The following is a 14,944-nucleotide window of genomic DNA, read 5'->3' as shown; positions in this document are numbered from 1 at the left end:
ATTATGGAATGGGATCTAGTCACAACAAAAGAGTCAATTGTTTATTTTTATTTAACAATATTTATATATTGCTTGATTGTAAAAACAAACAAACCTTTAAGTAGTTCAACAATAGCAACTTCCCAAATATAAATTAAACTGCTGAAATAAATAAAACTTGGGGATAACCAGGAATGGATATGAACACACCTCAGCCTTGGAGTCCACATAGAGTACCATACAGCAACACGTTCTACTATACTACTACTGTGTTTCTCCGAAAATAAGCCATACCCCAGAAATAAGCCATACCCCAAAAATAAGCCATACCCCAAAAATAAGCCACCGTTTGTTTTGTGAGGAAAAATAAATATAAGACGGTGTCTTATTTTTGGAGAAACACAGTATTCAAGGCTGTACACCTGTGTATAGTGGCTGAGAATCGCAAAGAGGGTGATGCCACTGCACTTAGGTCCTGTTTGCAAGCTTCCCATACTTGAAAATCAACAACATATGCCTCTAACAGGGGTGAAAAATAAATGTCAACATGTTTTCTCAAAATAATTTCCTTACTGGAATTTTGCAATGTCACTGTAATTTAAGGTCCCGTTTAGCTTTCAATGGATAAACCGCATGGTCTTTCGTTTCTGCTCTCATGTAATTAACCTCTCAGTGGTCTGAGCCTTCTCAAGATGTTGTAATACATCAGGGTACCTTACAGTGTTTCCCAGGGTCACTAGTGGGAGAAGTGAGTACACTACAGCGATCCACATTAAGCTCCTGTTGGGGAGGGAGCTATTCTCAGTCTTGCAGAATTTTCCCTTAAGGCTGCAGCAGCCCATGTAGCCCTGGGCCTGGCAAATGAATTCAGTTGATGAGCAGATTCAGTACTTTTTGGTCATGTTGATAGCAGCCACAGAGAAGGCAGAGCAGCAGCCTCAGGACCAGGGCAGGGGGGATTTGAAGTTCCATTCTATTTGCAGCTGTTATTTGCATTTCCAGGGAGGCCTCTACTGGCACCAATGGGAGCTTCCCTCACGATGCAAATAGCAGCTTCTGTGACAGGATTCTTGTTGGGACCATAGCAGGAAGAGAAAGAGTTAAGCTTCCTCTCCCCATTCCATGTGTAATTAACAGTTCTTTCTAGTCTGGCCCTTGGTATGATTTAATCCTAATTGCTCTTGTTTTAAAGCTCACTCTGGCTGGCAGTATGCAACAGAGAAAGATGGATTGCTTTTGGCTCCTCCAAATTGCAGTTAACATTTTCAGACGCAGCAGGCAAAAAGTAAGGACACTAATTTCCAGAAACTCTAGATGTTCCCTGGGTGTGCCAGCCTTGTCCTAGAATGTGTCTGGCTGCTATGTAAAATATCAGATGATCTGTTGTTTGAAAAACACCAATTCCTCTCTCTAGGAAATTAGTTCTCCTGTATCCAAATTAGGCCAGACACACACTTCATAGCTGGAGATCAGAATTTTACATTTCTTAGGAATGGTGGTTATTTGCTTCCAGAGTGTCTGCCTGTACTTGAATCTTCTTAACAGGCAGAAATTCAACATGTAAAGATTTCCTCTTCACTACATGTTCACACTAGGGAAATGTAGCATATGTGGTGAATGCTCACCTGCTGCACAGCTTTTAAAGGCACAGCACCCAAGCCAGAGTCCCACATCTTTTTGCACCAGATAGTGAATTTTACACTATGCACCAGATCCCTGCCACATCACAAAATATTTAAAGAGAACCTACAAACGAAACTCCAGAAATATATTAAACAGTTTGTTTACATAGGCAAGGGTGTCTGTGGTTACTGACTCAGGGTTATTATTCTGCAACTGCTACCTATGTAGGCAAAAATGTCCAGTGCATTCAGCCATAACTACTAGCTCACTATTAATTCAAAGTGCTGGTTTTTACCTATAAATCCTTAAATGGCTCAGGACCGCAATACATCAAGGACCACCTCTTTCTGTATGAACCTGCCTGGTCCCTGAGATCATCTTCTGAGGCCCTTCTTAGTGTGCCTCCTCCTTGAGAGGTCCGGAAGGTAGCAACACGAGAACGGGCCTTCTATGAAGTGGCTCCCCATCTGTGGAATGCTCTCCCCAGGGAAGTTCGCCTGGCACCTTCATTATACACCTTTATGAATTCAGAGGGAGGAAAGGGGAGTTGTTCCACTTGACAAGTAGAAATGCTTGGACTGATTGCTGGCATCTATCTGCCTCGAGAGACAATGGAGTGCGTCGAACTGATGCATTAACAGTACTGAAGTGACCTCCTTGGGGCACAAGCCTGGGCAGTGTGCATGAAGGTCCTAGGCTGCCCAGATGACAAGACCCCCACTCTTAGCCTCGCTAATATGGGCCAAACGAAAGCACAGCAATATGTTTGGTACCAGCTTGGCTGCAGGAGCTGCCAGTAGGCGGCATACAAGACACCATCCAACTGTCTTAGGGACTCCACTCTGGATTTCTGCAGGGCTTACTCCTTAGCCTTTTCTTCTCCTGAAGATATCCTTCAAGACAGCGGAGGTTTAGGAACAAAGTTTTCCTTTTCCTGGTTGGGCTACCTTCCCAGGTTGACAACCCCCATCTGCCCCTCACTTCCCTTGACAGCACATGCTATTGGTTTTGTCAATTCAATCCACTAGAGCCTGTCTTTACATGCAGAAGAAGTCCCTAATGCTCTGAGGGTTTGAGACTCTTCGGCTACCCTTATCTGGTTCAGTTGGCCAGTCAAAGCCATTCCTGAAGTGTGACCACTGTCACATGCTAACAGCTTCTAGGAGCCACAAGTGAGTGCTGAGTGCAAGGTAGGGACCAAAGGTTGACAAACTACCCCAGAAGGAGCACGACATGTTTCCATCAGACGTACCCCCTTCCCTATCCCGTAATAGCACAGCACTGCATTTCTCCCATGACATTTTTTTTATTGCAGCCTCCCATAATCAAAGGCCATAAACAGGTTTTGGATATGCTATGATATATTTTCTCACATAAAGCCTTACTACAATATCCCATTAATGATCCTTCACCCAGGTTATGCCTCCCTCCCACAATTTGGTTCTGCTAGTCATCTCATCCCTACCTTCTCTGCCTTCCATCTCCCTCCTCTGACTTCACAGTGTTTCTCAAAAACTTTCACATGCTGAAGGGATGGGGGATGGGAACCACCCTAAATTTCAGATGCACAGCTTTGCAAGTATATACATGCAAATTGTATCTATTAGTTTTAAACGTTCTGTTGGTTTATTGGTGCCATTTATTTACGTGATGACACACACACACACACAAACACAATTTGCTTTTTCTCAGGTAGCTCTCTCTGCTGTGTGCATGTACACACATGTAAATTGCATGAATTCCAGTTCATAATGGAAGCTAGACACTCCAGGCACTGCATTTTAAGGCAATTACAGTATTTTTCCCCTCTGGTGCTAAAAGCCATTTTGGTCTGCAGCTTTGCACCTTTTATACATCAGTGGTAGCATATTATAATTGCCTAGCAATGCACTGCCTGGGGTGCTTTACCACTAAAAAGCTTTCAAAGTGTTAATTTGCTGGAAAAAGTAGATTTCTATTATACAGTGGAAAGAATGGGTCACCTTAAGTTTTACAGAAGTTGTGCAGGTTGTACAAACTAAAAAAAAAAAAAGTACAGAGGTACCTCTACTTACGAATAACTCTACTTATGAATGTTTCTACTTACAAATGGAGCTCCGTCCGCCATATTGGATGCAGTTTAGATAGGATTTTTTCTACTTACGAATTTTTAGATAGGGTTGCTTCTACTTACGAATTTTTTCTCCCAATGCATTCCTATGGGATTCGACTTACAAATTTTTTCAACTTACGAATGTGCGTTCGGAACGCATTAAATTTGTAAGTAGAAGTACTACTGTAGGCCTTTATTTTTAACGACTTATCAAAATTCAAATATTAACATAAACTCTGCCTCATCATTTTTATTCTTCAGAACAGAAGACATCCATTGGGACCTTATGGAGGAATTCAAGTTCAACATCACCCTCTTCTGACTGGTCCATCAGCACAAGATTTTGGCTTGCCACACAAAGTGATTCCCATTCTCCTTCCTATCTGCGCTGCTCTGGAGGTTCTTCTGACACACACACACCCCGAGTGGATTTGGGGGAAGTGTACAGAGACCATGGGGTGGGGAGGGGAAAACCCCCAATGGTAGTCCTTGCATAAGCTTCCACTAGCGCACCACAGGGCTAGTTGAATCCTGGCCAATAGAGAAGCACTGTATCACTTGTGTTAGTGAAGCCAATAACAGCTAGCAAAGGTAACAGAAAAACAACTCAGTCCTTAGATGCTTCATATTTAGCTCAGTGTAGCAGTCGAGAAACATGTGATATTTTAAAAGAAGTGCCACTTATCAGAATGTTCTATGACTATGACTCTATGACTTATCAGACATGGATTCAGACTGCAATCCTATACTCCCATATACGTGTATGTTTGATTGAACTAAATGAGGCTTATTTCTGAATAGACTTACATAGCTATGCATTTTAAGGTAGAACTCCCCTCCCTCTCCAAAACGGGTCTGGAATGGGGGGCAGGATTAATAAAAAATGGTGAGGGGGGGGGAATCCCCCAAAGTAATTGTATGTCAAATCATCTGCAACATGTTGAAAATGTTTTAAAACTCTGCATTTCTCATATTTATTCATAAGATTTAGGAATGCATCACACATTAAAGATTAATAGCCATAACTACGGTAATCTTACACATGTTCACTTGGAAGTAAATTCTGCTATGATCAATGGGGTTTATTCACTGGTGTGTTTAGGTTTGGAAACTAGTAGCACAAATGGCCACAGCTGTCTGGCTTATGTACATATGGTGAAACAGGGATGGTATACAAAGACTGCTGAGTAAGCTTGGCAGTCAGGGAATAAGATGAGAGTTCCTGCTGTGGGTCAGGAACTGGTTAACAACAAGAAGAACTGGGATAAATGGACAGTTCTCCCAATGGAGGAATAGACAAAGTGAAGTCCCTGCTGGATGTGCTTTGTAACTTGTTCATAAGTGATCTAGAGTTAGGAGTGAGCTGTGAAATGGCCATGTTTGCTGATGATACTAAATTGTTCAAGGTTGTTAAAACAAAAGGTTGTGAAGAGCTCCAAAATAACCTCTCCAAACTGAGTGAATGGGTGGTAAAATGGCAAATGCAATTCAATATAAACAAGTGTAAAGCGATGCATGTTGGAGCAAAATAAATAAATTAAAATAATGTTGCATATGCACTTATGGGGGCTGAACTGGCAGAGTCTGGCAAGGAATGAGACCTTGGAGTCATAGCTCAATGAAGATGTTTTGGATTGATTTGACCCTCTTGGCTTTGCCTTTCACCTTTTAAATAAAGAAAGCCCCAATCCCTTCATTTCTGGGCAGTTTCCTCTTTTGATATCACATGCTACCATGTTGTATTTACTTGGCTATTGGTGATTAAAATGTACATTTAAATTTATATTTAATTTACTAGCATTATGGTCACTGCTCCCAATTGGTTCAGCAACACTTACATATTGCACCAGATCTTGGGTGTTACTTAAAGATTAGGGCCCAGAGTTGCCATCTCTCTAGTCTGTTACATGACCAACTGCTCTAGGGCACAGTCATTTAGGGTATCAAGAAATTTTACTCCTTTGTTGAGACTGGAAGACATATGCAGTCAGTCTATGTGAGGGCAGTTAGTTCCTTAATTTCATTCTCCATAGTAATGTATGTATAGCATACAGCTCTTGAGATGCAAATTTAATAGCGCAACTATATAACACATTTCCCAATATACTAAGCAGTAGGCAGCTGCTACATAATAAGTCTCTGCTTGTATTGTATCAACTGCGCTGCTAGCATGTAATGCATTTTCATTCTCTGTACTGTACTGTAGTTCAGAACTGCAAGTGTGTGGAGTAAAACTGTTTAAATATATGAATCAAGACTTCCTATTGCCTGGGATTCCCCTTGTGTTAAAAAGAATAAATGCTCACGCTTGTGCCTTTTATGCAAAAGTCTGTGGAGGTTAGAAAAAGTCAATGGGAATTAGAAAAGCTAATTTTGGTATTTAAGGAACTTGGCTGCAATTTTGGCAAGCAGAATTTTGAGTCTAACACAGATGCAGATTTGGCATCAATTGTTTCTCTGCTCCCCCACCACCGCTTTCCACCTGAAAACATATGGAGGAGAAAGCACAATGCTAGAGCGCTTATTGGCAAGTGTTATAGTGTGCCAATGTACTTTACTCAGTGACAGATAGAGCACACTTACTACTGTAAATGGTAGGGGGGAAATTCTGCTACCAAATTATCAACCACTAACATGCAGAAGGTGAAATACTCTGCTGGAATTGCACACAGGCGGGGTTCAGATTTGGGAAGTTATAATGAAAATACCACAAGGCAGCACATGGAACCACTACTACTTGATTCCAGCTTGGAAAAGTGAAGATAACCACCATACCAGTTTCTTAAAAATACACATCCTGCTTCTGCATAATGTGTTTATGTGCTAGTGGCCAGGTGTGGGGGTGCATTTGCTAATGCAGTACAATGCTTTGATCTCTGCATCACTGTTTACAGTATCTTTTCACGGGCATTGGAAGGAGTGTAAGCAATGGCATGGTTATTTTTATGGCTTGCTGTTGTTTAAATGTCTGGAATCTCATTTAATTTAACATTTATAGTGTTGTTTAGTTTTTGTCATTTATACTTCATCATGGGACCCCCATCATGGGATGAAGGGCGACCATTAATTACAAATAACAGTAAGGCACAAAATTACTTACTAAAATGTTAGTCCAAGTTCTCCACGTCTCAAAGTAGACCATGAGTTCTTCACATCAGGTGCTTTTATGGAATTTTATGCAAATCTATTATCAGACCTGAGCTTCCTAGTGAAAAATCTAGATTTGGTGTCTCCTCCTTCCTCTGCATGGAATCCTGGAGCTTCTGGTCTCAGCAGCTTTATGGGCATAAGGATTTTTCTAATGGTTATAGGTGCATATCTGATTGTTTTTTTAGAAGTGGACACCAAAAACATGAATGTACCATCTAAGACAGACTCATCAGAGAATCTGTACTTATTCACTGTATAGAACACTTGGGCATTCAAGGCCAGCCTTGTGTCAGGATTGGGTACAGCCAACATGTAAGGGCAAGACAAAAGAGGAAAATAAATTGCAGTGGAAGGGTTGAAAGGCAAGCAAGCAGGTTGACTAGTCCAAGGCAGCAAGTTTCTGCCATTGGCAGTCTAAGCAGTGAGAAAGTAATGACATGGTGTACTATGCAATGATACTTGTACTTAGCTCAGCCGTTCCAAATCTGGGAGACTATTGCTGTAGTGGAGTCCCTGCAGTTTCATTTTCTTCAGGGGTAGATACAGTGTAGTTTCCCCCAAACTTGGGGTGGCCAACATCGTTGCTGGGATACAATTATCATGCTCAGAAAATAGTCCTGTTGGATCAGACCAAAGGCCCATAGAATCCCTGGAATCTTCAAAAGGATTTTTAATTAGCAAGGCTGGGAAAGGCTTCTGTGCTTGAGATTTTTGACTATTCCTATCAACAAGAGTATCAATACTGATCTAAGCAGAACAACTCAGTGTAAGGCTATGTCTTAAAAAGGTGCTGTGGGTTAAACCACTGAGCCTAGGGGTTGCTGATCAGAAGGTCTGCGGTTCGAATCCTTGTGACGGGGTGAGCTCCCGTTGCTCGGTCCCAGCTCCTGCCAACCTAGCAGTTCGAAAGCACGTCAAAATGCAAGTAGATAAATAGGAACTGCTACAGCGGGAAGGTAAACGGCATTTTCGTGTGCTGCTCTGGTTCGCCAGAAGTGGCTTTGTCATGCTGGCCACATGACCTGGAAGCTGTACACCGGCTCCCTCAGCCAATAATGCGAGACTGGGTGGTCTTAAAAGAAAATTAGACAAATATACGGCAAAAAATTAATGCTAACAGTGACTACCAGCTACATAGAATCATAGAACTGTAGAACTGGAAGTGACCTCAAGGGTCATCTAGTTCAAACCCCTGCAATGCAGGAAACATTTGCCCAATATGGGGCTTGAACCCACAACCCTGAGATTAAGAGTCTCATCCTCTACCAGCTGACCTATCCCAGCTGACATGATGGCTACATTTTACCACTATTGTTGGAGGCAGTGTATGCCTCTGAATGACCATTGCTGGGAATCACAAGTGGGGAGAGTGGTGTTGTGCTTAGATCCCTACTTGGGGGCTCCCCATAAGCAACCACTCTGAGAGTGGGATGCTGGACAAGATGGGATGTTGACCTGCTCTTCTTATGTTCCTACTGCCACAGAAGTTATATTCCGGCGTATAAGACGACTGGACGTATAAGACTACTCCCAACTTTTCCAGTATATATATATATATATATATATATATATATATATATATATATATATATATTATTCTCACCGTATATACTCACCGTATAAGAAATACGACCCAGCATATATATAAGACGACCCCCGTCTTTTGAGAAGATTTTCTTGGGTTAAAAAGTAGTCTTATATGCAGGAATATACAGTATCTGGACTAGGTATAAAAATCACATGGAATCACCACAGTATGGTGGAGGTGGGAATACGTCACCACAAAGAAAGTGCAGTGGTACCTCGGAAGTCAAACGGAATCCATTCCGTAAGTCCATTCGACTTCCAAAATGTTCAGAAACCAAGGCACGGCTTCCAATTGGCTGCCAATCGAAAGCCACAGAAGCCGCATCAAACGTTCAGAACGTTTTCAAACCGGAACACTCACTTCTGGGTTAGTGGCGTTCGGAGCTAAAACATTTGACTCGCAAGGCATTCAAGATCCAAGGTACAACTGTATTTCAAGCAACTTCCACAGATGAACATTAATGCTTAGAGTGACTGAGCTTGAGAAGTATACTATGGTATGGCAAAACATAAAGCCAGGAAGTAGTCTCACTTCAAGGATATTTTTTTTAAAGAATATATGTTCATTATACAGTATACAATTGTCTCATAAAAGCCTACATGGCTCTGAAAACATAACCATAACAGATGAATATAGGATTGCCATCAGAGTAAATATTGTTCTGATTAAAGTAGGGTTTTTTTAATGACCAAAATTTTAGTCTGTCACAAGAACATATGTGGTTGCTGTATAAAACAAAAGGCTACCAGACTTCCCTGTTCCATCAAGCACTATGTCCATATTGCAGCTCCTGTTACAAAAACATAATGGATGAGGCTTAAACATCTTAATTACCAGAAACAATTCCACATTTTAAAAAAGACCCATAATCAACCAATAAGCCTAGCACTGCACATATTTCAGCAGATGCTTTCCTTTTCCTCTGCCTTCTCCCCACCCCCATCGAACAGGATCTCTCAAGATGTGGGGACTGCCTTCAAGGATTGTCTGGAATACTGGAACCACATAACAGACAGGCAGATAATATACAAAGGTAGACAATAATGGAAAAGCATAGTCAAACTAATTAAGGTTAATTAAGGATTCACTCGCCTTCCATTTCCACCATATTCACAGACGCATATTTCTTGCAACCAATTTGAGGTGGGCCCAGAATTGCAGCCCTTCGCCATATCTTTAACATACACTGTTCACTTCGATAGAACCTCTGGTCTTCAGACATGCAGGCAAGTAACCCTTTCCGAAGCATCTGGATTCAAACAGGCTCTCACTTGCAAGTTATTTGTTTTAGTGGTCTAATAGAAAACCTATTAGACCAACTGCAAGACTTGATCTCTCACAACAGGTACCAGACAATGGAGAAGCTCTTTCTTTCTTTCTTTTGACAACACCTTTCATATGACACATACAAAGGACATTACAAAAAGGTTGCTTTTTGTCCCCATTGCTTCTACTGGAGTTGCGCTTCTCTAGATCATGAGATGCCAAAGACAAGCAACAAGCAGCATTTTTTTTAAGTGCTGACTTTTAATTAACAAGGTGAAATTCTACTGGAGTTCTGCATGCATCCCTCAGAGACCTATGAGACGCCTGTACAGTATCTGGATTTGACTCTAACACACACACACATACCCCTCTTCTTATACAATAAAAAAGCTTTACGGGAATAGCAGAAACATAATAAAACAGTTTTAAAAATTGAAAATCCAAAGCAGCAAGTTACCAACCCCTCAGGGGAAAAAACCCCAGCTGGCAGGCTTTTAATGTCTAGTACCTATTCCAAAAGCCCAGGTCTTCTTCAGCCATAAATAAACGTGTGCCTAACTTTGGAACGTTTTAATTAGATAGATTATCATAAAAGGAAAAGTTGGGAAAATAGGATAATGTTGCTGGTTTTCCTCTAATATGAAACTTAGGCGATTTAATCAGAAACAAAATAGTAAATTTCCCTGTTGGCTAACAAAAAAAGTCCCTTATGAGACTATTCACTTTGCACCAGCCGCAGCAGCCTCCCCCCGCCCCCCTCCAACCATCCAGCCTTTCCCGCGATGTGGCTGGGCTGCCGCACAAAGGTCGCAAGCAAACAGCACTCAGAAGCAGTGGGCTCTCCACTACCTGCGCGCTACCGACCCAGTAGGGCTTTCTCAGCATCTAGCCTGGTCAGAAAGTGATGGGCTATCACTGCGACTCCGGGTTGTCTCATCAGGTCGGCTTTAGTCAAGTGTTATCCCAGGAGAACACTGAAGGGGGAAGAAGCCCGGTTGGCCGTCGTTAATATTCTACTGCAGTCCGGAATTGGGAGATCAGGTTTTAGCTACTCAGTGCAGTGACTAGAACTGAAACACACAAACAGCACCTCGCTTCCCCAGCTGGAGCGCGCTTCCTACATTGCCCAACAAATACAGGAGGAATCTTTCACACACACACATGCATTATTACTCCTTTTTAGTATTAACCACACGCATGAAGGACAACAGGACGCCACTGTGTGTGTGTGTGTGTGTGTGTGTGTGTGTGAGAGAGAGAGAGAGAGAGAGAGAGAGAGAGAGAGAGAGAGCGAGCGCTATAAGGAGCGACGTAAACAGACCCGAAATAATAATAATAAAACCCCCCGCTAATATTGACCGCTTGGTGCTGGGCTGCCTGCGTCTATTTCGTTTCCAGGCAGTGCCGCCGGTGTGCCTGGAAGGGCGACCGTTCGCCATCGCCCTCCTCAGCCCACGCCGAGCGCGCCACCGCGCACCCACTTCGGCATCCGCGCGGCTTGGCGCCCGCTCGCCACCTCCTCCCCCGGACGCCGACGCTGACCAGCGGGGCGGCGGGGGTCCCCTCCGGAAACGAAAAGCAGAGCTGGAGCAACAGCTGCACGCCACCCGGCCGCCGTAAAACACCCACAAGAACCCCGCGCGGGAAAGAGCCCTGAGCCCTCACCTTGTCTCAGGAGCCGCAGCCGGCGCGCGCGAAGCAGGCGCCTAGGACTCTCTGCCTTGGCGCCTCCCCCCCCCCGCCGCCCGCTTCCCTTCCAGGGGCTTCCCGCCCACCGCTCTGGCGGGGCTGCGCGAGCTCTCCACCCAGCCGCCTTTCCATCCCTCTCCCACGGCAACAGCACCCACACCCGCGTTCTCCCCCCCCCCTCACGCCCCCACCTGCTCAGTCCCGCCGCGCCTCAGGTACTGTATATGGAAAGGAAACGAACGAAGAGAGGCGCGAGACTCACGCTGCGGAAGAGACCACCAGAGGCAAGGCCGGGAGAGAGGTGTTTGCGCGCGTGTGCTGTGGGTGCGCGCGCGCGCGCGCTCTCTCTCGCTCCCCTGGACCCACTGCAAAGTCCCCCCCCTCCTCTTCGCCGCTCAGGCAGTCTGGTCTGCAAACCCACCCACCCCAACTCCACGCTGCAGAGCTCCACCCCACGGCACAATTCAATGCCCTCTCCCGCCCCCCACTAAAACAAAAAACGGTACCTCACGGCGCCAAGCGGAAGGCCACGCCAATGCAACTCTCTCTCTCTCCCTCTTCCCCGCCGGTGAGGTAAAAGCCTCCCAGAAACGCTTCACGCGCCGAACCGACGCCCCTACACTCTCTGCAGAGCTTCAAACCTGACTCACCTCAACGGAGGAAGCCGGCCTCCGTCCCCCGGATGGAGGTGTTCGCTGTGTTTTTTCGGCGGTGCGGGGGGGGGGAGGCTCTCTGCACATGCACAGAGCGCTCTCTTCTGCGTGCAGACCAGACTTGAGCTGTAACACCTGGAGATAGGCTTGGGGGCTAAGCCCTGGGCTGGCCTGCTCAAACCCTCAGTTCATTTGTGGAAAGCCCCCTCCCCTTTTATTAAACCCCCACCTATTTCTTGCTACACAGGCTCCCACCACACACTGCAGAGCGCCAGTCCAATAACGATGGAAAGCTCGATTCTCCACATAGTATATATACAGAAGTCTCCTGCTCCACCTCCCCACAATATGTTCCCAATTCCTGCAATTGCTGGCCCCTATATTTAGGAAGCGAAAACCTTCCAGCTGTGAAGGGTCCCCATCTGCTTTCCACAATGCTGGGTCCTTCCAGCTGTAAGACAAAACCCCTGGCTAATAAAGATCTCCAAACCACCCCCACCCCCTGTTTTTCAGGATGCAACCTGCCTTCCTCAAGGTGTAACAAAAAAGCGTGGCTTACAGGGAAACTGAGCCCAGCAGATGTCAAAGGCAGTCTGCAGTCATGGCCCTCGCCTCCTCCTTTGTGTTGCTTCAGGCACTGTGGCAGGTGAAGAGACTTCATGTGTTTGGGGAGGGTCATTTTCAGTGGCAAAAGCCTCCATCCCCATGCTTTATGCAGATGCTCCCCCCACAGGGAAGGGCTGCACGGCTGGCTGGCTGCGGTAGCAACAACAGCCGCCCACATCCCCCATTAAAACCGCTCTCCCCCATACCTCTCGTCTCTTTTCAGCTCAGTGGCTTGACTGACAGAAAGCCTTTCAAAGGCTGCCCACGCACACAGACATACATATTTCTCTGAAAGAGAGAGAGATGGGGAAGGGGAGGGGGGAAGAGGGAAAACATGAATGAAATGCTCAAGTGGCAGAAATGCCCAGAAGCAAGTGAGGGCCAGGGAGCAGGGGGAGGAGAGATGGACACAGAGGGAAGAGAGCGACCAGATCACCAGAGGACAGCCACATGTGGACCTCTTCCTCGTTCTCTTTCGGGCATCAACAGCAGTATATCATATTTTTCATTGAAGACAAATATAGTGTAGATCCAACCCACATAAGGAGGTCAGCTGCTGGTCCTATTCACACAGTTACGTATACTGGGCTTGACACATCTGCACATTGCAGTTCTCTGGCAGCCCACTGCCAGCCAGACCTGTAGAGGCATCACCATATGCAGTGCCCCACTTTTGCCACGTCGCCCGAAAGAGGGACACTTCCAGCAGCATGCCATAAGTATGGCTCAGTGAGCAAGGCAGCGCATGCAGATGAATGGCTAGCTGGGAAATGTGCAGAAGGCATTGCTAGGGAGGTGTGGTGACTTTACGAGCGCTACATGTGCAGATATGTGGACAAGTGGCCATATTTTCATATGCTTAAGGTTGCTGGGTTTTGTTTTGTTTTACAAAAGCATTTGAAATGGTTCTGAGGATTCTGCAAGCATCATCAGAGGTAGAGTAGTATATGCTTTGCATGCAGATGGGTTCATGTGCATAAAATAGCTCTCTATATGAGACCCTGGAGAGACACCACCAGTCAGAGTAAAGTAACCAATCCTGACTCAGGGAGGCATTCACACCTGAGAATATGTCTCTTTGAACTGGGGTTGTTTCTGAATAAACATATATAGGATTGCACTGTAAGACGAATCATTGGGCCTTTCAGTAATACAAGTTTCTGTGTACAGTACTTTGGAAAAGAATGTAGGTACCATTTAGGCAGCACCAAAACATCCTGTCATGGATGCTTAGCTGAAATTCCTGCATTGTGGGGGGTTGGACTAGATGACCCTTGGACCCCTTCCAGCTCTAAGATTCTTTGATTCTATAATCTGCAGTAGCACACTGATTTCATCTTTTTCCCAGGACTGGTTGAAACCTGCAAAACCTGTTTGACCAAAGAAGATTGGGGGGGGAGGCCCTTAGAAAATGTCAAATCTGTGAACGGTATTTCTTACAAAGTACCCCTAAAGTCCAGCTTCTGCTATGGTAGCCTGTCCCTCAGAAGGGAAGTTCTGTTTTGGCTTGCAGGGGCAAGAAGAGAGCCTCCATTATACCGTGTTTCCCCTTTTTTAAGACACCGTCTTATAACTTTTTTCCCTCAAAAAAACACACAGTGGCTTATTTTCAGGGGGTGTCTTTTTTTTTTAAAAAAAGTGCTGGTACAACTGGGACCCACTGGCTCAGGATGCTCGGTGCTCTCTTCTGCACATTGCTGGGCGCGTTGTTGGCGCTGCCAGTTCCGAGCGCCTGCAGGGTGGGGTGGGGGTGGCAGTGCTTTAAACCCCCAACCCTGTAGAAAGCAATGGAAGTTATGGACCGTAACAATCCTTAAGAGGCGCAGGTCTTAAAAAACCCCTGGTATCACCCTTGAAGCACAGCCTTCCAAAGTCAGGGGGGAAGAGGTCTGTTTAGACAAAGGAAAGGATCGGGGTGATTCTGTGCCCTGGGACCCACAGAACTACTTTAAAAATCCCAACCTGGGGTGGGGGGTCAAATAGTGAAGCCCCATAGCCCTGTAGCAACAGAAGGCACATTCTGAAGCACCCGAGCTGTTCGGTTCCATAAAAAATCCAGGAATTGTAAAATTAACAACAATAATGGGGGGGGGCACTCTATCCAAAGAGTTAAGAAGGAATGGGAAAGTGTTGAGTTATATATGGAAAAATATGGAAAGGAAAGTTAGTTAAAGATAAAAAATAAATAATTATCGCAAGGGGAAAAATAACATCATAAAGGGTAATAATATTAAATATAAAATAGACAACACAACAGAAAAAGCAAGTATATGACTAAATGAGATCGCACAGGAGTGA

General features: G+C 44.8%; 1 protein-coding gene across 9 annotated transcripts in view; it reads right to left on the bottom strand.

Annotated features, from left to right (window-relative positions):
• PTPN5 (protein tyrosine phosphatase non-receptor type 5) overlaps nt 1–11,993 on the bottom strand; it is a 71,955-nt gene extending 59,962 nt beyond the window's left edge. For 3 of the 9 annotated variants that reach the window (XR_015949099.1, XM_088666519.1, XM_088666548.1), the window contains exon 1: nt 11,650–11,820. The gene's annotated coding sequence lies outside the window, so the exon portion shown is untranslated. Of the gene's footprint in view, nt 1–11,649; nt 11,821–11,893 lie in introns of those variants that run through there. The other 6 variants (XM_088666534.1, XM_088666546.1, XM_088666525.1 and 3 more) reach the window with 6 other exon arrangements.
• Nucleotides 11,994–14,944: the final 2,951 nt, after the last annotated feature.

The sequence above is a fragment of the Zootoca vivipara genome, chromosome 1 (genome assembly GCF_965207765.1).
Source record: "Zootoca vivipara chromosome 1, rZooViv2.hap1.1, whole genome shotgun sequence".
Lineage (NCBI taxonomy): Eukaryota > Metazoa > Chordata > Lepidosauria > Squamata > Lacertidae > Zootoca > Zootoca vivipara.
The sequence above is the reverse complement of the archived record's forward strand: the minus strand, read 5'-3'. Positions and strand labels throughout refer to the sequence as shown.